The sequence below is a fragment of the Passer domesticus genome, chromosome 7 (genome assembly GCF_036417665.1).
Source record: "Passer domesticus isolate bPasDom1 chromosome 7, bPasDom1.hap1, whole genome shotgun sequence".
In the NCBI taxonomy this organism is placed as follows: domain Eukaryota; kingdom Metazoa; phylum Chordata; class Aves; order Passeriformes; family Passeridae; genus Passer; species Passer domesticus.
In genome coordinates, this window is record NC_087480.1 from 27872852 (window position 1) to 27894877 (window position 22026).

Consider the following 22026-nt stretch of genomic DNA (forward strand, 5'->3'; position numbering starts at 1 on the left):
GCTCTGGGGAAAGGCCATCGATCATGTCCAGTGCCCGCTGGCCCGGAGTGGCCGGCTGCCAGCTGAAATTCTGCACAGTTGAGGATACCTCCCAGATGCAAGGTGCCCCCACAGGCAACTGTGGCTGGTTTGACAGTGCCAAGTGCCTCCTGCAAACTGACATCAGGAACCTGGCCTGGTGACTTTTGTTGCTCTGGGGAAAGGCCATCGATCGTGTCCAGTGCCCGCTGGCCCGGAGTCCCGGCTGCCTGCTGAAATTCCGCACGGTTGAGGATACCTCCCAGATGCAAGGTGCCCCCACAGGCAACTGTGGCTGGTTTGACAGTGCCAAGTGCCTCCTGCAAACTGACATCAGGAACCGGTCCTGGTGACTTTTGTTTCTCTGGGGAAAGGCCATCGTTCATATCCTGGACCTGTAGGCCGGAAGTGGCCAGCTGCCTGCTGAAATTCCAAACGGATCAGGATACCTCCCAGATGCAAGGTGCCCCCACAGGCAACTGTGGCTGGTTTGACAGTGCCAAGTGCCTCCTGCAAACTGACATCAGGAACCTGGCCTGGTGACTTTTGTTTCTCTTTGGAAAGGCCATCGTTCATGTCCAGGGCCCGGTGGCCCGGAGTGCCCGGCTGCCTGCTGAAATTCCTCACAGATCAGGATGCCGCCAAGATGCAAGGTGCCCCCACAGACACCTGTGGCTGATTTGACAGTGCCAAGTGCCTCCTGCAAATTGACATCAGGAACCTGGCCCGGTGACTTTTGTTTCTCTTTGGAAAGGCCATTGTACGTGTCCAGGGCCTGAGGCCCGGAGTGGCCGGCCGCCTTCTGAAACTCCGAACGGATCAGGATACCTCCCAGACCGATAGTACCACCACAGGCAACTGTGGCTGGTTTGACAGTGCCAAGTGCCTCCTGCAAACTGACATCGGAACCTGTCCTGGTGACTTTTGTTGCTCTGGGGAAAGGCCATCGATCGTGTCCAGTGCCCGCTAGCTCGGAGTCCCGGCTGCCTGCTGAAATTCCGCACGGTTGAGGATACCTCCCAGATGCAAGGTGCCCCTACAGGCAACTGTGGCTGGTTTGACAGTGCCAAGTGCCTCCTGCAAACTGACATCAGGAACCTGGCCTGGTGACTTTTGTTTCTCTGGGGAAAGGCCATCGTTCGTGTCCAGGGCCCGGCGGCCTGGAGTGGCCGGCTGCCTGCTGAAATTCCTCACGGATGAGGATACCTCCCAGATGCAAGGTCCTCCCACAGGCAACTGTGGCTGGTTTGACAGTGCCAAGTGCCTCCTGCAAACTGACATCAGGAACCTGGCCTGGTGACTTTTGTTTCTCGGGGGAAAAGCCGTGGTTCATGTCCAGGGCCCGGTGGCTCGAGTGGGCGGATGCCTGCTGAAATTCCGAACAGATGAGGATAGCTCCCAGATGAAAGGAGCCCCCACAGGCAACTGTGGCTGGTTTGACAGTGCCAAGTGCCTCCTGCAAACTGACATCAGGAACCTGGCCTGGTGACTTCTGTTTCTCTTTGGAAAGGCCATTGTACGTGTCCATGGCCTGTGGCCGGGAGTGGCCGGCTGCCTGCTGAAATTCCGAACGGATCAGGATACCTCCCAACCGATAGTACCAACACAGGCAACTGTGGCTGGTTTGACAGTGCCAAGTGCCTCCTGCAAACTGACATCGGAACCTGTCCTGGTGACTTTTGTTGCTCTGGGGAAAGGCCATCGATCGTGTCCAGTGCCCGCTGGCCCGGAGTCCCGGCTGCCTGCTGAAATTCCGCACGGTTGAGGATACCTCCCAGATGCAAGGTGCCCCCACAGGCAACTATGGTTGATTTGACAGTGCCAAGTGCCTCCTGCAAACTGACGTCAGGAACCTGGCCTGGTGACTTTTGTTTCTCTTTGGAACGGCCATTGTACGTGTCCATGGCCTGTGGCCCGGAGTGGCCGGCCCCCTGCTGATATTCCGAACGGATCGGGATTCCTCCCAGAACGAAAGTACCACCACAGGCAACTGTGGCTGGTTTGACAGTGCCAAGTGCCTCCTGCAAACTGACATCAGGAACCTGGCCTGGTGACTTTTGTTTCTCTTTGGAAAGGCCATCGTTCATGTCCAGGGCCCGGTGGCCTGGAGTGGCCGGCTGCCTGCTGAAATTCCTCACGGATCAGGATACCTCCCAGATGCAAGGTGACCCCACAGGCAACTGTGGCTGGTTTGACAGTGCCAAGTGCCTCCTGCAAACTGACATCAGGAACCTGGCCTGGTGACTTTTGTTTCTCTTTGGAAAGGCCGTCGTTCATGTCCAGGGCCCGGTGGCCCGGAGTGGCCGGCTGCCTGCTGAAATTCCTCACGGATCAGGATGCCGCCAAGATGCAAGGTGCCCCCACAGACACCTGCGGCTGATTTGACAGTGCCAAGTGCCTCCTGCAAACTGACATCAGGAACCTGGCCCGCTGACTTTTGTTTCTCTTTGGAAAGGCCATTGTACGTGTCCAGGGCCTGTGGCCCGGAGTGGCAGGCCGCCTGTGGATATTCCGAACGGATCAGGATTCCTCCCAGAACGAAAGTACCACCACAGGCAACTGTGGCTGGTTTGACAGTGCCAAGTGCCTCCTGCAAACTGACATCAGGAACCTGTCCTGGTGACTTTTGTTGCTCTGGGGAAAGGCCATCGATCTTGTCCAGTGCCCGCTGGCCCGGAGTCCCGGCTGCCTGCTGAAATTCCGCACGGTTGAGGATACCTCCCAGATGCAAGGTGCCCCCACAGGCAACTGTGGCTGGTTTGACAGTGCCAAGTGCCTCCTGCAAACTGACATCAGGAACCTGTCCTGGTGACTTTTGTTGCTCTGGGGAAAGGCCATCGATCTTGTCCAGTGCCCGCTGGCCCGGAGTCCCGGCTGCCTGCTGAAATTCCGCACGGTTGAGGATACCTCCCAGATGCAAGGTGCCCCCACAGGCAACTGTGGCTGGTTTGACAGTGCCAAGTGCCTCCTGCAAACTGACATCAGGAACCTGGCCTGGTGACTTTTGTTTCTCTTTGGAAAGGCCATCGTTCATGTCCAGGGCCCGGTGGCCCGGAGTGGCCGGCTGCCTGCTGAAATTCCTCACGGATCAGGATGCCGCCAAGATGCAAGGTGCCTCCACAGACACCTGTGGCTGGTTTGACAGTGCCAAGTGCCTCCTGCAAACTGACATCAGGAACCGGTCCTGGTGACTTTTGTTTCTCTGGGGAAAGGCCATCGTTCATATCCTGGACCTGTAGGCCGGAAGTGGCCAGCTGCCTGCTGAAATTCCAAACGGATCAGGATACCTCCCAGATGCAAGGTGCCCCCACAGGCAACTGTGGCTGGTTTGACAGTGCCAAGTGCCTCCTGCAAACTGACATCAGGAACCTGGCCTGGTGACTTTTGTTTCTCTTTGGAAAGGCCATCGTTCATGTCCAGGGCCCGGTGGCCCGGAGTGCCCGGCTGCCTGCTGAAATTCCTCACAGATCAGGATGCCGCCAAGATGCAAGGTGCCCCCACAGACACCTGTGGCTGATTTGACAGTGCCAAGTGCCTCCTGCAAATTGACATCAGGAACCTGGCCCGGTGACTTTTGTTTCTCTTTGGAAAGGCCATTGTACGTGTCCAGGGCCTGAGGCCCGGAGTGGCCGGCCGCCTTCTGAAACTCCGAACGGATCAGGATACCTCCCAGACCGATAGTACCACCACAGGCAACTGTGGCTGGTTTGACAGTGCCAAGTGCCTCCTGCAAACTGACATCGGAACCTGTCCTGGTGACTTTTGTTGCTCTGGGGAAAGGCCATCGATCGTGTCCAGTGCCCGCTAGCTCGGAGTCCCGGCTGCCTGCTGAAATTCCGCACGGTTGAGGATACCTCCCAGATGCAAGGTGCCCCTACAGGCAACTGTGGCTGGTTTGACAGTGCCAAGTGCCTCCTGCAAACTGACATCAGGAACCTGGCCTGGTGACTTTTGTTTCTCTGGGGAAAGGCCATCGTTCGTGTCCAGGGCCCGGCGGCCTGGAGTGGCCGGCTGCCTGCTGAAATTCCTCACGGATCAGGATACCTCCCAGATGCAAGGTCCTCCCACAGGCAACTGTGGCTGGTTTGACAGTGCCAAGTGCCTCCTGCAAACTGACATCAGGAACCTGGCCTGGTGACTTTTGTTTCTCGGGGGAAAAGCCGTGGTTCATGTCCAGGGCCCGGTGGCTCGAGTGGGCGGATGCCTGCTGAAATTCCGAACAGATGAGGATAGCTCCCAGATGAAAGGAGCCCCCACAGGCAACTGTGGCTGGTTTGACAGTGCCAAGTGCCTCCTGCAAACTGACATCAGGAACCTGGCGTGGTGACTTCTGTTTCTCTTTGGAAAGGCCATTGTACGTGTCCATGGCCTGTGGCCGGGAGTGGCCGGCTGCCTGCTGAAATTCCGAACGGATCAGGATACCTCCCAACCGATAGTACCAACACAGGCAACTGTGGCTGGTTTGACAGTGCCAAGTGCCTCCTGCAAACTGACATCGGAACCTGTCCTGGTGACTTTTGTTGCTCTGGGGAAAGGCCATCGATCGTGTCCAGTGCCCGCTGGCCCGGAGTCCCGGCTGCCTGCTGAAATTCCGCACGGTTGAGGATACCTCCCAGATGCAAGGTGCCCCCACAGGCAACTATGGTTGATTTGACAGTGCCAAGTGCCTCCTGCAAACTGACGTCAGGAACCTGGCCTGGTGACTTTTGTTTCTCTTTGGAACGGCCATTGTACGTGTCCATGGCCTGTGGCCCGGAGTGGCCGGCCCCCTGCTGATATTCCGAACGGATCGGGATTCCTCCCAGAACGAAAGTACCACCACAGGCAACTGTGGCTGGTTTGACAGTGCCAAGTGCCTCCTGCAAACTGACATCAGGAACCTGGCCTGGTGACTTTTGTTTCTCTTTGGAAAGGCCATCGTTCATGTCCAGGGCCCGGTGGCCTGGAGTGGCCGGCTGCCTGCTGAAATTCCTCACGGATCAGGATACCTCCCAGATGCAAGGTGACCCCACAGGCAACTGTGGCTGGTTTGACAGTGCCAAGTGCCTCCTGCAAACTGACATCAGGAACCTGGCCTGGTGACTTTTGTTTCTCTTTGGAAAGGCCGTCGTTCATGTCCAGGGCCCGGTGGCCCGGAGTGGCCGGCTGCCTGCTGAAATTCCTCACGGATCAGGATGCCGCCAAGATGCAAGGTGCCCCCACAGACACCTGCGGCTGATTTGACAGTGCCAAGTGCCTCCTGCAAACTGACATCAGGAACCTGGCCCGCTGACTTTTGTTTCTCTTTGGAAAGGCCATTGTACGTGTCCAGGGCCTGTGGCCCGGAGTGGCAGGCCGCCTGTGGATATTCCGAACGGATCAGGATTCCTCCCAGAACGAAAGTACCACCACAGGCAACTGTGGCTGGTTTGACAGTGCCAAGTGCCTCCTGCAAACTGACATCAGGAACCTGTCCTGGTGACTTTTGTTGCTCTGGGGAAAGGCCATCGATCTTGTCCAGTGCCCGCTGGCCCGGAGTCCCGGCTGCCTGCTGAAATTCCGCACGGTTGAGGATACCTCCCAGATGCAAGGTGCCCCCACAGGCAACTGTGGCTGGTTTGACAGTGCCAAGTGCCTCCTGCAAACTGACATCAGGAACCTGTCCTGGTGACTTTTGTTGCTCTGGGGAAAGGCCATCGATCTTGTCCAGTGCCCGCTGGCCCGGAGTCCCGGCTGCCTGCTGAAATTCCGCACGGTTGAGGATACCTCCCAGATGCAAGGTGCCCCCACAGGCAACTGTGGCTGGTTTGACAGTGCCAAGTGCCTCCTGCAAACTGACATCAGGAACCTGGCCTGGTGACTTTTGTTTCTCTTTGGAAACGCCATCGTTCATGTCCAGGGCCCGGTGGCCCGGAGTGGCCGGCTGCCTGCTGAAATTCCTCACGGATCAGGATGCCGCCAAGATGCAAGGTGCCTCCACAGACACCTGTGGCTGGTTTGACAGTGCCAAGTGCCTCCTGCAAACTGACATCAGGAACCGGGCCCGGTGACTTTTGTTTCTCTTTGGAAAGGCCATTGTACGTGTCCAGGGCCTGTGGCCGGGAGTGGCAGGCCGCCTGCTGAAATTCCGAACGGATCAGGATACCTCCCAGACCGATAGTACCACCACAGGCAACTGTGGCTGGTTTGACAGTGCCAAGTGCCTCCTGCAAACTGACATCGGAACCTGTCCTGGTGACTTTTGTTGCTCTGGGGAAAGGCCATCGATCTTGTCCAGTGCCCGCTGGCCCGGAGTCCCGGCTGCCTGCTGAAATTCCGCACGGTTGAGGATACCTCCCAGATGCAAGGTGCCCCCACAGGCAACTGTGGCTGGTTTGACAGTGCCAAGTGCCTCCTGCAAACTGACATCAGGAACCTGGCCTGGTGACTTTTGTTTCTCTGGGGAAAGGCCATCGTTCATATCCTGGACCTGTAGGCCCGGAGTGGCCAGCTGCCTGCTGAAATTCCAAACAGATCAGGATACCTCCCAGAGGCAAGATCCTCCCACAGGCAACTGTGGCTGGTTTGACAGTGCCAAGTGCCTCCTGCAAACTGACATCAGGAACCTGGCCCGGTGACTTTTGTTTCTCTTTGGAAAGGCCATTGTACGTGTCCAGGGCCTGTGGCCGGGTGTGGCCGGCCGCCTTCTGAAACTCCGAACGGATCAGGATACCTCCCACACCGATAGTACCACCACAGGCAACTGTGGCTGGTTTGACAGTGCCAAGTGCCTCCTGCAAACTGACATCAGGAACCTGTCCTGGTGACTTTTGTTGCTCTGGGGAGAGGCCATCGATCTTGTCCAGTGCCCGCTGGCCCGGAGTCCCGGCTGCCTGCTGAAATTCCGCACGGTTGAGGATACCTCCCAGATGCAAGGTGCCCCCACAGGCAACTGTGGCTGGTTTGACAGTGCCAAGTGCCTCCTGCAAACTGACATCAGGAACCGGTCCTGGTGACTTTTGTTGCTCTGGGGAAAGGCCATCGATCTTGTCCAGTGCCCGCTGGACCGGAGTCCCGGCTGCCTGCTGAAATTCCGCACGGTTGAGGATACCTCCCAGATGCAAGGTGCCCCCACAGGCAACTGTGGCTGGTTTGACAGTGCCAAGTGCCTCCTGCAAACTGACATCAGGAACCTGGCCTGGTGACTTTTGTTTCTCTTTGGAAAGGCCATCGTTCATGTCCAGGGCCCGGTGGCCCGGAGTGGCCGGCTGCCTGCTGAAATTCCTCACGGATCAGGATGCCGCCAAGATGCAAGGTGCCTCCACAGACACCTGTGGCTGGTTTGACAGTGCCAAGTGCCTCCTGCAAACTGACATCAGGAACCTGGCCTGGTGACTTTTGTTTCTCTGGGGAAAGGCCATCGTTCATATCCTGGACCTGTAGGCCCGGAGTGGCCAGCTGCCTGCTGAAATTCCAAACAGATCAGGATACCTCCCAGAGGCAAGATCCTCCCACAGGCAACTGTGGCTGGTTTGACAGTGCCAAGTGCCTCCTGCAAACTGACATCAGGAACCTGTCCTGGTGACTTTTGTTTCTCTTTGGAAAGGCCATTGTACGTGTCCAGGGCCTGTGGCCGGGAGTGGCCGGCCGCCTTCTGAAACTCCGAACGGATCAGGATACCTCCCACACCGATAGTACCACCACAGGCAACTGTGGCTGGTTTGACAGTGCCAAGTGCCTCCTGCAAACTGACATCAGGAACCGGTCCTGGTGACTTTTGTTGCTCTGGGGAAAGGCCATCGATCTTGTCCAGTGCCCGCTGGCCCGGAGTCCCGGCTGCCTGCTGAAATTCCGCACGGTTGAGGATACCTCCCAGATGCAAGGTGCCCCCACAGGCAACTGTGGCTGGTTTGACAGTGCCAAGTGCCTCCTGCAAACTGACATCAGGAACCGGTCCTGGTGACTTTTGTTTCTCTGGGGAAAGGCCATCGTTCATATCCTGGACCTGTAGGCCGGAAGTGGCCAGCTGCCTGCTGAAATTCCAAACGGATCAGGATACCTCCCAGATGCAAGGTGCCCCCACAGGCAACTGTGGCTGGTTTGACAGTGCCAAGTGCCTCCTGCAAACTGACATCAGGAACCTGGCCTGGTGACTTTTGTTTCTCTTTGGAAAGGCCATCGTTCATGTCCAGGGCCCGGTGGCCCGGAGTGCCCGGCTGCCTGCTGAAATTCCTCACAGATCAGGATGCCGCCAAGATGCAAGGTGCCCCCACAGACACCTGTGGCTGATTTGACAGTGCCAAGTGCCTCCTGCAAATTGACATCAGGAACCTGGCCCGGTGACTTTTGTTTCTCTTTGGAAAGGCCATTGTACGTGTCCAGGGCCTGTGGCCCGGAGTGGCCGGCCGCCTTCTGAAACTCCGAACGGATCAGGATACCTCCCAGACCGATAGTACCACAACAGGCAACTGTGGCTGGTTTGACAGTGCCAAGTGCCTCCTGCAAACTGACATCAGGAACCTGGCCTGGTGACTTTTGTTTCTCTGGGGAAAGGCCATCGTTCGTGTCCAGGGCCCGGCGGCCTGGAGTGGCCGGCTGCCTGCTGAAATTCCTCACGGATCAGGATACCTCCCAGATGCAAGGTCCTCCCACAGGCAACTGTGGCTGGTTTGACAGTGCCAAGTGCCTCCTGCAAACTGACATCAGGAACCTGGCCTGGTGACTTTTGTTTCTCTGGGGAAAAGACGTGGTTCATGTCCAGGGCCCGGTGGCTCGAGTGGGCGGATGCCTGCTGAAATTCCAAACAGATGAGGATAGCTCCCAGATGAAAGGAGCCCCCACAGGCAACTGTGGCTGGTTTGACAGTGCCAAGTGCCTCCTGCAAACTGACATCAGGAACCTGGCCTGGTGACTTTTGTTTCTCTTTGGAAAGGCCATTGTACGTGTCCAGGGCCTGTGGCCGGGAGTGGCCGGCTGCCTGCTGAAATTCCGAACGGATCAGGATACCTCCCAGACCGATAGTACCAACACAGGCAACTGTGGCTGGTTTGACAGTGCCAAGTGCCTCCTGCAAACTGACATCGGAACCTGTCCTGGTGACTTTTGTTGCTCTGGGGAAAGGCCATCGATCGTGTCCAGTGCCCGCTGGCCCGGAGTCCCGGCTGCCTGCTGAAATTCCGCACGGTTGAGGATACCTCCCAGATGCAAGGTGCCCCCACAGGCAACTATGGTTGATTTGACAGTGCCAAGTGCCTCCTGCAAACTGACATCAGGAACCTGGCCTGGTGACTTTTGTTTCTCTTTGGAACGGCCATTGTACGTGTCCATGGCCTGTGGCCCGTAGTGGCCGGCTGCCTGCTGATATTCCGAACGGATCGGGATTCCTCCCAGAACGAAAGTACCACCACAGGCAACTGTGGCTGGTTTGACAGTGCCAAGTGCCTCCTGCAAACTGACATCAGGAACCTGGCCTGGTGACTTTTGTTTCTCTTTGGAAAGGCCATCGTTCATGTCCAGGGCCCGGTGGCCTGGAGTGGCCTGCTGCCTGCTGAAATTCCCCATGGATTAGGAAGCCTCCCAGATGACAGGTGTACCCTCAGGCAACTGTGGCTGGTTTGACAGTGCCAAGTGCCTCCTGCAAACTGACATCAGGAACCTGGCCCGGTGACTTTTGTTTCTCTTTGGAAAGGCCATTGTACGTGTCCAGGGCCTGTGGCCCGGAGTGGCCGGCCGCCTGCTGAAATTCCGAACGGATCAGGATACCTCCCAGACCGATAGTACCACCACAGGCAACTGTGGCTGGTTTGACAGTGCCAAGTGTCTTCTGCAAACTGACGTCAGGAACCTGTCCTGGTGACTTTTGCTGCTCTGGGGAAAGGCCATCGATCTTGTCCAGTGCCCGCTGGCCCGGAGTCCCGGCTGCCTGCTGAAATTCCGCACGGTTGAGGATACCTCCCAGATGCAAGGTGCCCCCACAGGCAACTGTGGCTGGTTTGACAGTGCCAAGTGCCTCCTGCAAACTGACATCAGGAACCTGGCCTGGTGACTTTTGTTTCTCTGGGGAAAGGCCATCGTTCATATCCTGGACCTGTAGGCCCGGAGTGGCCAGCTGCCTGCTGAAATTCCAAACAGATCAGGATACCTCCCAGAGGCAAGATCCTCCCACAGGCAACTGTGGCTGGTTTGACAGTGCCAAGTGCCTCCTGCAAACTGACATCAGGAACCGGGCCCGGTGACTTTTGTTTCTCTTTGGAAAGGCCATTGTACGTGTCCAGGGCCTGTGGCCGGGAGTGGCAGGCCGCCTGCTGAAATTCCGAACGGATCAGGATACCTCCCAGACCGATAGTACCACCACAGGCAACTGTGGCTGGTTTGACAGTGCCAAGTGCCTCCTGCAAACTGACATCAGGAACCTGTCCTGGTGACTTTTGTTGCTCTGGGGAAAGGCCATCGATCTTGTCCAGTGCCCGCTGGCCCGGAGTCCCGGCTGCCTGCTGAAATTCCGCACGGTTGAGGATACCTCCCAGATGCAAGGTGCCCCCACAGGCAACTGTGGCTGGTTTGACAGTGCCAAGTGCCTCCTGCAAACTGACATCAGGAACCGGTCCTGGTGACTTTTGTTGCTCTGGGGAAAGGCCATCGATCATGTCCAGTGCCCGCTGGCCCGGAGTGGCCGGCTGCCAGCTGAAATTCTGCACAGTTGAGGATACCTCCCAGATGCAAGGTGCCCCCACAGGCAACTGTGGCTGGTTTGACAGTGCCAAGTGCCTCCTGCAAACTGACATCAGGAACCTGGCCTGGTGACTTTTGTTGCTCTGGGGAAAGGCCATCGATCGTGTCCAGTGCCCGCTGGCCCGGAGTCCCGGCTGCCTGCTGAAATTCCGCACGGTTGAGGATACCTCCCAGATGCAAGGTGCCCCCACAGGCAACTGTGGCTGGTTTGACAGTGCCAAGTGCCTCCTGCAAACTGACATCAGGAACCGGTCCTGGTGACTTTTGTTTCTCTGGGGAAAGGCCATCGTTCATATCCTGGACCTGTAGGCCGGAAGTGGCCAGCTGCCTGCTGAAATTCCAAACGGATCAGGATACCTCCCAGATGCAAGGTGCCCCCACAGGCAACTGTGGCTGGTTTGACAGTGCCAAGTGCCTCCTGCAAACTGACATCAGGAACCTGGCCTGGTGACTTTTGTTTCTCTTTGGAAAGGCCATCGTTCATGTCCAGGGCCCGGTGGCCCGGAGTGCCCGGCTGCCTGCTGAAATTCCTCACAGATCAGGATGCCGCCAAGATGCAAGGTGCCCCCACAGACACCTGTGGCTGATTTGACAGTGCCAAGTGCCTCCTGCAAATTGACATCAGGAACCTGGCCCGGTGACTTTTGTTTCTCTTTGGAAAGGCCATTGTACGTGTCCAGGGCCTGAGGCCCGGAGTGGCCGGCCGCCTTCTGAAACTCCGAACGGATCAGGATACCTCCCAGACCGATAGTACCACCACAGGCAACTGTGGCTGGTTTGACAGTGCCAAGTGCCTCCTGCAAACTGACATCAGGAACCTGTCCTGGTGACTTTTGTTGCTCTGGGGAAAGGCCATCGATCTTGTCCAGTGCCCGCTGGCCCGGAGTCCCGGCTGCCTGCTGAAATTCCGCACGGTTGAGGATACCTCCCAGATGCAAGGTGCCCCCACAGGCAACTGTGGCTGGTTTGACAGTGCCAAGTGCCTCCTGCAAACTGACATCAGGAACCGGTCCTGGTGACTTTTGTTGCTCTGGGGAAAGGCCATCGATCATGTCCAGTGCCCGCTGGCCCGGAGTGGCCGGCTGCCAGCTGAAATTCTGCACAGTTGAGGATACCTCCCAGATGCAAGGTGCCCCCACAGGCAACTGTGGCTGGTTTGACAGTGCCAAGTGCCTCCTGCAAACTGACATCAGGAACCTGGCCTGGTGACTTTTGTTGCTCTGGGGAAAGGCCATCGATCGTGTCCAGTGCCCGCTGGCCCGGAGTCCCGGCTGCCTGCTGAAATTCCGCACGGTTGAGGATACCTCCCAGATGCAAGGTGCCCCCACAGGCAACTGTGGCTGGTTTGACAGTGCCAAGTGCCTCCTGCAAACTGACATCAGGAACCGGTCCTGGTGACTTTTGTTTCTCTGGGGAAAGGCCATCGTTCATATCCTGGACCTGTAGGCCGGAAGTGGCCAGCTGCCTGCTGAAATTCCAAACGGATCAGGATACCTCCCAGATGCAAGGTGCCCCCACAGGCAACTGTGGCTGGTTTGACAGTGCCAAGTGCCTCCTGCAAACTGACATCAGGAACCTGGCCTGGTGACTTTTGTTTCTCTTTGGAAAGGCCATCGTTCATGTCCAGGGCCCGGTGGCCCGGAGTGGCCGGCTGCCTGCTGAAATTCCTCACAGATCAGGATGCCGCCAAGATGCAAGGTGCCCCCACAGACACCTGTGGCTGATTTGACAGTGCCAAGTGCCTCCTGCAAATTGACATCAGGAACCTGGCCCGGTGACTTTTGTTTCTCTTTGGAAAGGCCATTGTACGTGTCCAGGGCCTGAGGCCCGGAGTGGCCGGCCGCCTTCTGAAACTCCGAACGGATCAGGATACCTCCCAGACCGATAGTACCACCACAGGCAACTGTGGCTGGTTTGACAGTGCCAAGTGCCTCCTGCAAACTGACATCGGAACCTGTCCTGGTGACTTTTGTTGCTCTGGGGAAAGGCCATCGATCGTGTCCAGTGCCCGCTAGCTCGGAGTCCCGGCTGCCTGCTGAAATTCCGCACGGTTGAGGATACCTCCCAGATGCAAGGTGCCCCTACAGGCAACTGTGGCTGGTTTGACAGTGCCAAGTGCCTCCTGCAAACTGACATCAGGAACCTGGCCTGGTGACTTTTGTTTCTCTGGGGAAAGGCCATCGTTCGTGTCCAGGGCCCGGCGGCCTGGAGTGGCCGGCTGCCTGCTGAAATTCCTCACGGATGAGGATACCTCCCAGATGCAAGGTCCTCCCACAGGCAACTGTGGCTGGTTTGACAGTGCCAAGTGCCTCCTGCAAACTGACATCAGGAACCTGGCCTGGTGACTTTTGTTTCTCGGGGGAAAATCCGTGGTTCATGTCCAGGGCCCGGTGGCCCGGAGTGCCCGGCTGCCTGCTGAAATTCCTCACAGATCAGGATGCCGCCAAGATGCAAGGTGCCCCCACAGACACCTGTGGCTGATTTGACAGTGCCAAGTGCCTCCTGCAAATTGACATCAGGAACCTGGCCCGGTGACTTTTGTTTCTCTTTGGAAAGGCCATTGTACGTGTCCAGGGCCTGTGGCCCGGAGTGGCCGGCCGCCTTCTGAAACTCCGAACGGATCAGGATACCTCCCAGACCGATAGTACCACAACAGGCAACTGTGGCTGGTTTGACAGTGCCAAGTGCCTCCTGCAAACTGACATCAGGAACCTGGCCTGGTGACTTTTGTTTCTCTGGGGAAAGGCCATCGTTCGTGTCCAGGGCCCGGCGGCCTGGAGTGGCCGGCTGCCTGCTGAAATTCCTCACGGATCAGGATACCTCCCAGATGCAAGGTCCTCCCACAGGCAACTGTGGCTGGTTTGACAGTGCCAAGTGCCTCCTGCAAACTGACATCAGGAACCTGGCCTGGTGACTTTTGTTTCTCTGGGGAAAAGACGTGGTTCATGTCCAGGGCCCGGTGGCTCGAGTGGGCGGATGCCTGCTGAAATTCCAAACAGATGAGGATAGCTCCCAGATGAAAGGAGCCCCCACAGGCAACTGTGGCTGGTTTGACAGTGCCAAGTGCCTCCTGCAAACTGACATCAGGAACCTGGCCTGGTGACTTTTGTTTCTCTTTGGAAAGGCCATTGTACGTGTCCAGGGCCTGTGGCCGGGAGTGGCCGGCTGCCTGCTGAAATTCCGAACGGATCAGGATACCTCCCAGACCGATAGTACCAACACAGGCAACTGTGGCTGGTTTGACAGTGCCAAGTGCCTCCTGCAAACTGACATCGGAACCTGTCCTGGTGACTTTTGTTGCTCTGGGGAAAGGCCATCGATCGTGTCCAGTGCCCGCTGGCCCGGAGTCCCGGCTGCCTGCTGAAATTCCGCACGGTTGAGGATACCTCCCAGATGCAAGGTGCCCCCACAGGCAACTATGGTTGATTTGACAGTGCCAAGTGCCTCCTGCAAACTGACATCAGGAACCTGGCCTGGTGACTTTTGTTTCTCTTTGGAACGGCCATTGTACGTGTCCATGGCCTGTGGCCCGTAGTGGCCGGCCCCCTGCTGATATTCCGAACGGATCGGGATTCCTCCCAGAACGAAAGTACCACCACAGGCAACTGTGGCTGGTTTGACAGTGCCAAGTGCCTCCTGCAAACTGACATCAGGAACCTGGCCTGGTGACTTTTGTTTCTCTTTGGAAAGGCCATCGTTCATGTCCAGGGCCCGGTGGCCTGGAGTGGCCTGCTGCCTGCTGAAATTCCCCATGGATTAGGAAGCCTCCCAGATGACAGGTGTACCCTCAGGCAACTGTGGCTGGTTTGACAGTGCCAAGTGCCTCCTGCAAACTGACATCAGGAACCTGGCCCGGTGACTTTTGTTTCTCTTTGGAAAGGCCATTGTACGTGTCCAGGGCCTGTGGCCCGGAGTGGCCGGCCGCCTGCTGAAATTCCGAACGGATCAGGATACCTCCCAGACCGATAGTACCACCACAGGCAACTGTGGCTGGTTTGACAGTGCCAAGTGCCTCCTGCAAACTGACATCAGGAACCTGGCCTGGTGACTTTTGTTTCTCTGTGGAAAAGACGTGGTTCATGTCCAGGGCCCGTAGTGGCCTGGAGTGGCCGGCTGCCTGCTGAAATTCCTCACGGATCAGGATACCTCCCAGATGCAAGGTGACCCCACAGGCAACTGTGGCTGGTTTGACAGTGCCAAGTGCCTCCTGCAAACTGACATCAGGAACCTGGCCTGGTGACTTTTGTTTCTCTTTGGAAAGGCCGTCGTTCATGTCCAGGGCCCGGTGGCCCGGAGTGGCCGGCTGCCTGCTGAAATTCCTCACGGATCAGGATGCCGCCAAGATGCAAGGTGCCCCCACAGACACCTGCGGCTGATTTGACAGTGCCAAGTGCCTCCTGCAAACTGACATCAGGAACCTGGCCCGCTGACTTTTGTTTCTCTTTGGAAAGGCCATTGTACGTGTCCAGGGCCTGTGGCCCGGAGTGGCAGGCCGCCTGTGGATATTCCGAACGGATCAGGATTCCTCCCAGAACGAAAGTACCACCACAGGCAACTGTGGCTGGTTTGACAGTGCCAAGTGCCTCCTGCAAACTGACATCAGGAACCTGGCCTGGTGACTTTTGTTTCCCTTTGGAAAGGCCATCGTTCATGTCCAGGGCCCGGTGGCCCGGAGTGGCCGGTTGCCTGCTGAAATTCCGCATGGATCAGGATTCCTCCCAGATGAAAGGTGTACCCACAGGCAACTGTGGCTGGTTAGACAGTGCCAAGTGCCTCCTGCAAACTGACATCGGAACCTCTCCTGGTGACCTTTGTTTCTCTTTGGAAAGGCCATCGTTCATGTCCAGGGCCCGGTGGCCCGGAGTGGCCGGCTGCCTGCTGAAATTCCTCACGGATCAGGATGCCGCCAAGATGCAAGGTGCCTCCACAGACACCTGTGGCTGGTTTGACAGTGCCAAGTGCCTCCTGCAAACTGACATCAGGAACCGGGCCCGGTGACTTTTGTTTCTCTTTGGAAAGGCCATTGTACGTGTCCAGGGCCTGTGGCCGGGAGTGGCAGGCCGCCTGCTGAAATTCCGAACGGATCAGGATACCTCCCACACCGATAGTACCACCACAGGCAACTGTGGCTGGTTTGACAGTGCCAAGTGTCTTCTGCAAACTGACGTCAGGAACCTGTCCTGGTGACTTTTGCTGCTCTGGGGAAAGGCCATCGATCTTGTCCAGTGCCCGCTGGCCCGGAGTCCCGGCTGCCTGCTGAAATTCCGCACGGTTGAGGATACCTCCCAGATGCAAGGTGCCCCCACAGGCAACTGTGGCTGGTTTGACAGTGCCAAGTGCCTCCTGCAAACTGACATCAGGAACCTGGCCTGGTGACTTTTGTTTCTCTGGGGAAAGGCCATCGTTCATATCCTGGACCTGTAGGCCCGGAGTGGCCAGCTGCCTGCTGAAATTCCAAACAGATCAGGATACCTCCCAGAGGCAAGATCCTCCCACAGGCAACTGTGGCTGGTTTGACAGTGCCAAGTGCCTCCTGCAAACTGACATCAGGAACCTGGCCTGGTGACTTTTGTTTCTCTTTGGAAAGGCCATTGTACATGTCCAGGGCCTGTGGCCGGGTGTGGCCGGCCGCCTTCTGAAACTCCGAACGGATCAGGATACCTCCCAGACCGATAGTACCACCACAGGCAACTGTGGCTGGTTTGACAGTGCCAAGTGCCTCCTGCAAACTGACATCAGGAACCTGTCCTGGTGACTTTTGTTGCTCTGGGGAAAGGCCATCGATCTTGTCCAGTGCCCGCTGGCCCGGAGTCCCGGCTGCCTGCTGAAATTCCGCACGGTTGAGGATACCTCCCAGATGCAAGGTGCCCCCACAGGCAACTGTGGCTGGTTTGACAGTGCCAAGTGCCTCCTGCAAACTGACATCAGGAACCGGTCCTGGTGACTTTTGTTGCTCTGGGGAAAGGCCATCGATCATGTCCAGTGCCCGCTGGCCCGGAGTGGCCGGCTGCCAGCTGAAATTCTGCACAGTTGAGGATACCTCCCAGATGCAAGGTGCCCCCACAGGCAACTGTGGCTGGTTTGACAGTGCCAAGTGCCTCCTGCAAACTGACATCAGGAACCTGGCCTGGTGACTTTTGTTGCTCTGGGGAAAGGCCATCGATCGTGTCCAGTGCCCGCTGGCCCGGAGTCCCGGCTGCCTGCTGAAATTCCGCACGGTTGAGGATACCTCCCAGATGCAAGGTGCCCCCACAGGCAACTGTGGCTGGTTTGACAGTGCCAAGTGCCTCCTGCAAACTGACATCAGGAACCGGTCCTGGTGACTTTTGTTTCTCTGGGGAAAGGCCATCGTTCATATCCTGGACCTGTAGGCCGGAAGTGGCCAGCTGCCTGCTGAAATTCCAAACGGATCAGGATACCTCCCAGATGCAAGGTGCCCCCACAGGCAACTGTGGCTGGTTTGACAGTGCCAAGTGCCTCCTGCAAACTGACATCAGGAACCTGGCCTGGTGACTTTTGTTTCTCTTTGGAAAGGCCATCGTTCATGTCCAGGGCCCGGTGGCCCGGAGTGCCCGGCTGCCTGCTGAAATTCCTCACAGATCAGGATGCCGCCAAGATGCAAGGTGCCCCCACAGACACCTGTGGCTGATTTGACAGTGCCAAGTGCCTCCTGCAAATTGACATCAGGAACCTGGCCCGGTGACTTTTGTTTCTCTTTGGAAAGGCCATTGTACGTGTCCAGGGCCTGAGGCCCGGAGTGGCCGGCCGCCTTCTGAAACTCCGAACGGATCAGGATACCTCCCAGACCGATAGTACCACCACAGGCAACTGTGGCTGGTTTGACAGTGCCAAGTGCCTCCTGCAAACTGACATCGGAACCTGTCCTGGTGACTTTTGTTGCTCTGGGGAAAGGCCATCGATCGTGTCCAGTGCCCGCTAGCTCGGAGTCCCGGCTGCCTGCTGAAATTCCGCACGGTTGAGGATACCTCCCAGATGCAAGGTGCCCCTACAGGCAACTGTGGCTGGTTTGACAGTGCCAAGTGCCTCCTGCAAACTGACATCAGGAACCTGGCCTGGTGACTTTTGTTTCTCTGGGGAAAGGCCATCGTTCGTGTCCAGGGCCCGGCGGCCTGGAGTGGCCGGCTGCCTGCTGAAATTCCTCACGGATGAGGATACCTCCCAGATGCAAGGTCCTCCCACAGGCAACTGTGGCTGGTTTGACAGTGCCAAGTGCCTCCTGCAAACTGACATCAGGAACCTGGCCTGGTGACTTTTGTTTCTCGGGGGAAAATCCGTGGTTCATGTCCAGGGCCCGGTGGCTCGAGTGGGCGGATGCCTGCTGAAATTCCGAACAGATGAGGATAGCTCCCAGATGAAAGGAGCCCCCACAGGCAACTGAGGCTGGTTTGACAGTGCCAAGTGCCTCCTGCAAACTGACATCAGGAACCTGGCCTGGTGACTTCTGTTTCTCTTTGGAAAGGCCATTGTACGTGTCCATGGCCTGTGGCCGGGAGTGGCCGGCTGCCTGCTGAAATTCCGAACGGATCAGGATACCTCCCAACCGATAGTACCAACACAGGCAACTGTGGCTGGTTTGACAGTGCCAAGTGCCTCCTGCAAACTGACATCGGAACCTGTCCTGGTGACTTTTGTTGCTCTGGGGAAAGGCCATCGATCGTGTCCAGTGCCCGCTGGCCCGGAGTCCCGGCTGCCTGCTGAAATTCCGCACGGTTGAGGATACCTCCCAGATGCAAGGTGCCCCCACAGGCAACTATGGTTGATTTGACAGTGCCAAGTGCCTCCTGCAAACTGACGTCAGGAACCTGGCCTGGTGACTTTTGTTTCTCTTTGGAACGGCCATTGTACGTGTCCATGGCCTGTGGCCCGGAGTGGCCGGCCCCCTGCTGATATTCCGAACGGATCAGGATACCTCCCAGACCGATAGTACCACCACAGGCAACTGTGGCTGGTTTGACAGTGCCAAGTGCCTCCTGCAAACTGACATCAGGAACCTGGCCTGGTGACTTTTGTTTCTCTTTGGAAAGGCCATCGTTCATGTCCAGGGCCCGGTGGCCTGGAGTGGCCTGCTGCCTGCTGAAATTCCCCATGGATTAGGAAGCATCCCAGATGACAGGTGTACCCACAGGCAACTGTGGCTGGTTTGACAGTGCCAAGTGCCTCCTGCAAACTGACATCAGGAACCTGGCCCGGTGACTTTTGTTTCTCTTTGGAAAGGCCATTGTACGTGTCCAGGGCCTGTGGCCCGGAGTGGCCGGCCGCCTGCTGAAATTCCGAACGGATCAGGATACCTCCCAGACCGATAGTACCACCACAGGCAACTGTGGCTGGTTTGACAGTGCCAAGTGCCTCCTGCAAACTGACATCAGGAACCTGGCCTGGTGACTTTTGTTTCTCTTTGGAAAGGCCATCGTTCATGTCCAGGGCCCGGTGGCCTGGAGTGGCCGGCTGCCTGCTGAAATTCCTCACGGATCAGGATACCTCCCAGATGCAAGGTGACCCCACAGGCAACTGTGGCTGGTTTGACAGTGCCAAGTGCCTCCTGCAAACTGACATCAGGAACCTGGCCTGGTGACTTTTGTTTCTCTTTGGAAAGGCCGTCGTTCATGTCCAGGGCCCGGTGGCCCGGAGTGGCCGGCTGCCTGCTGAAATTCCTCACGGATCAGGATGCCGCCAAGATGCAAGGTGCCCCCACAGAGACCTGCGGCTGATTTGACAGTGCCAAGTGCCTCCTGCAAACTGACATCAGGAACCTGGCCTTGTGACTTTTGTTTCTCTTTGGAAAGGCCATTGTACGTGTCCAGGGCCTGTGGCCCGGAGTGGCAGGCCGCCTGTGGATATTCCGAACGGATCAGGATTCCTCCCAGAACGGAAGTACCACCACAGGCAACTGTGGCTGGTTTGACAGTGCCAAGTGCCTCCTGCAAACTGACATCAGGAACCTGTCCTGGTGACTTTTGTTGCTCTGGGGAAAGGCCATCGATCTTGTCCAGTGCCCGCTGGCCCGGAGTCCCGGCTGCCTGCTGAAATTCCGCACGGTTGAGGATACCTCCCAGATGCAAGGTGCCCCCACAGGCAACTGTGGCTGGTTTGACAGTGCCAAGTGCCTCCTGCAAACTGACATCAGGAACCTGTCCTGGTGACTTTTGTTGCTCTGGGGAAAGGCCATCGATCTTGTCCAGTGCCCGCTGGCCCGGAGTCCCGGCTGCCTGCTGAAATTCCGCACGGTTGAGGATACCTCCCAGATGCAAGGTGCCCCCACAGGCAACTGTGGCTGGTTTGACAGTGCCAAGTGCCTCCTGCAAACTGACATCAGGAACCTGGCCTGGTGACTTTTGTTTCTCTTTGGAAACGCCATCGTTCATGTCCAGGGCCCGGTGGCCCGGAGTGGCCGGCTGCCTGCTGAAATTCCTCACGGATCAGGATGCCGCCAAGATGCAAGGTGCCTCCACAGACACCTGTGGCTGGTTTGACAGTGCCAAGTGCCTCCTGCAAACTGACATCAGGAACCGGGCCCGGTGACTTTTGTTTCTCTTTGGAAAGGCCATTGTACGTGTCCAGGGCCTGTGGCCGGGAGTGGCAGGCCGCCTGCTGAAATTCCGAACGGATCAGGATACCTCCCAGACCGATAGTACCACCACAGGCAACTGTGGCTGGTTTGACAGTGCCAAGTGCCTCCTGCAAACTGACATCAGGAACCTGTCCTGGTGACTTTTGTTGCTCTGGGGAAAGGCCATCGATCTTGTCCAGTGCCCGCTGGCCCGGAGTCCCGGCTGCCTGCTGAAATTCCGCACGGTTGAGGATACCTCCCAGATGCAAGGTGCCCCCACAGGCAACTGTGGCTGGTTTGACAGTGCCAAGTGCCTCCTGCAAACTGACATCAGGAACCTGGCCTGGTGACTTTTGTTTCTCTGGGGAAAGGCCATCGTTCATATCCTGGACCTGTAGGCCCGGAGTGGCCAGCTGCCTGCTGAAATTCCAAACAGATCAGGATACCTCCCAGAGGCAAGATCCTCCCACAGGCAACTGTGGCTGGTTTGACAGTGCCAAGTGCCTCCTGCAAACTGACATCAGGAACCTGGCCCGGTGACTTTTGTTTCTCTTTGGAAAGGCCATTGTACGTGTCCAGGGCCTGTGGCCGGGAGTGGCCGGCCGCCTTCTGAAACTCCGAACGGATCAGGATACCTCCCACACCGATAGTACCACCACAGGCAACTGTGGCTGGTTTGACAGTGCCAAGTGCCTCCTGCAAACTGACATCAGGAACCTGTCCTGGTGACTTTTGTTGCTCTGGGGAAAGGCGATCGATCTTGTCCAGTGCCCGCTGGCCCGGAGTCCCGGCTGCCTGCTGAAATTCCGCACGGTTGAGGATACCTCCCAGATGCAAGGTGCCCCCACAGGCAACTGTGGCTGGTTTGACAGTGCCAAGTGCCTCCTGCAAACTGACATCAGGAACCTGTCCTGGTGACTTTTGTTGCTCTGGGGAAAGGCCATCGATCTTGTCCAGTGCCCGCTGGCCCGGAGTCCCGGCTGCCTGCTGAAATTCCGCACGGTTGAGGATACCTCCCAGATGCAAGGTGCCCCCACAGGCAACTGTGGCTGGTTTGACAGTGCCAAGTGCCTCCTGCAAACTGACATCAGGAACCTGGCCTGGTGACTTTTGTTTCTCTTTGGAAAGGCCATCGTTCATGTCCAGGGCCCGGTGGCCCGGAGTGGCCGGCTGCCTGCTGAAATTCCTCACGGATCAGGATGCCGCCAAGATGCAAGGTGCCTCCACAGACACCTGTGGCTGGTTTGACAGTGCCAAGTGCCTCCTGCAAACTGACATCAGGAACCTGGCCTGGTGACTTTTGTTTCTCTGGGGAAAGGCCATCGTTCATATCCTGGACCTGTAGGCCCGGAGTGGCCAGCTGCCTGCTGAAATTCCAAACAGATCAGGATACCTCCCAGAGGCAAGATCCTCCCACAGGCAACTGTGGCTGGTTTGACAGTGCCAAGTGCCTCCTGCAAACTGACATCAGGAACCTGGCCCGGTGACTTTTGTTTCTCTTTGGAAAGGCCATTGTACGTGTCCAGGGCCTGTGGCCGGGAGTGGCCGGCCGCCTTCTGAAACTCCGAACGGATCAGGATACCTCCCACACCGATAGTACCACCACAGGCAACTGTGGCTGGTTTGACAGTGCCAAGTGCCTCCTGCAAACTGACATCAGGAACCTGTCCTGGTGACTTTTGTTGCTCTGGGGAAAGGCCATCGATCTTGTCCAGTGCCCGCTGGCCCGGAGTCCCGGCTGCCTGCTGAAA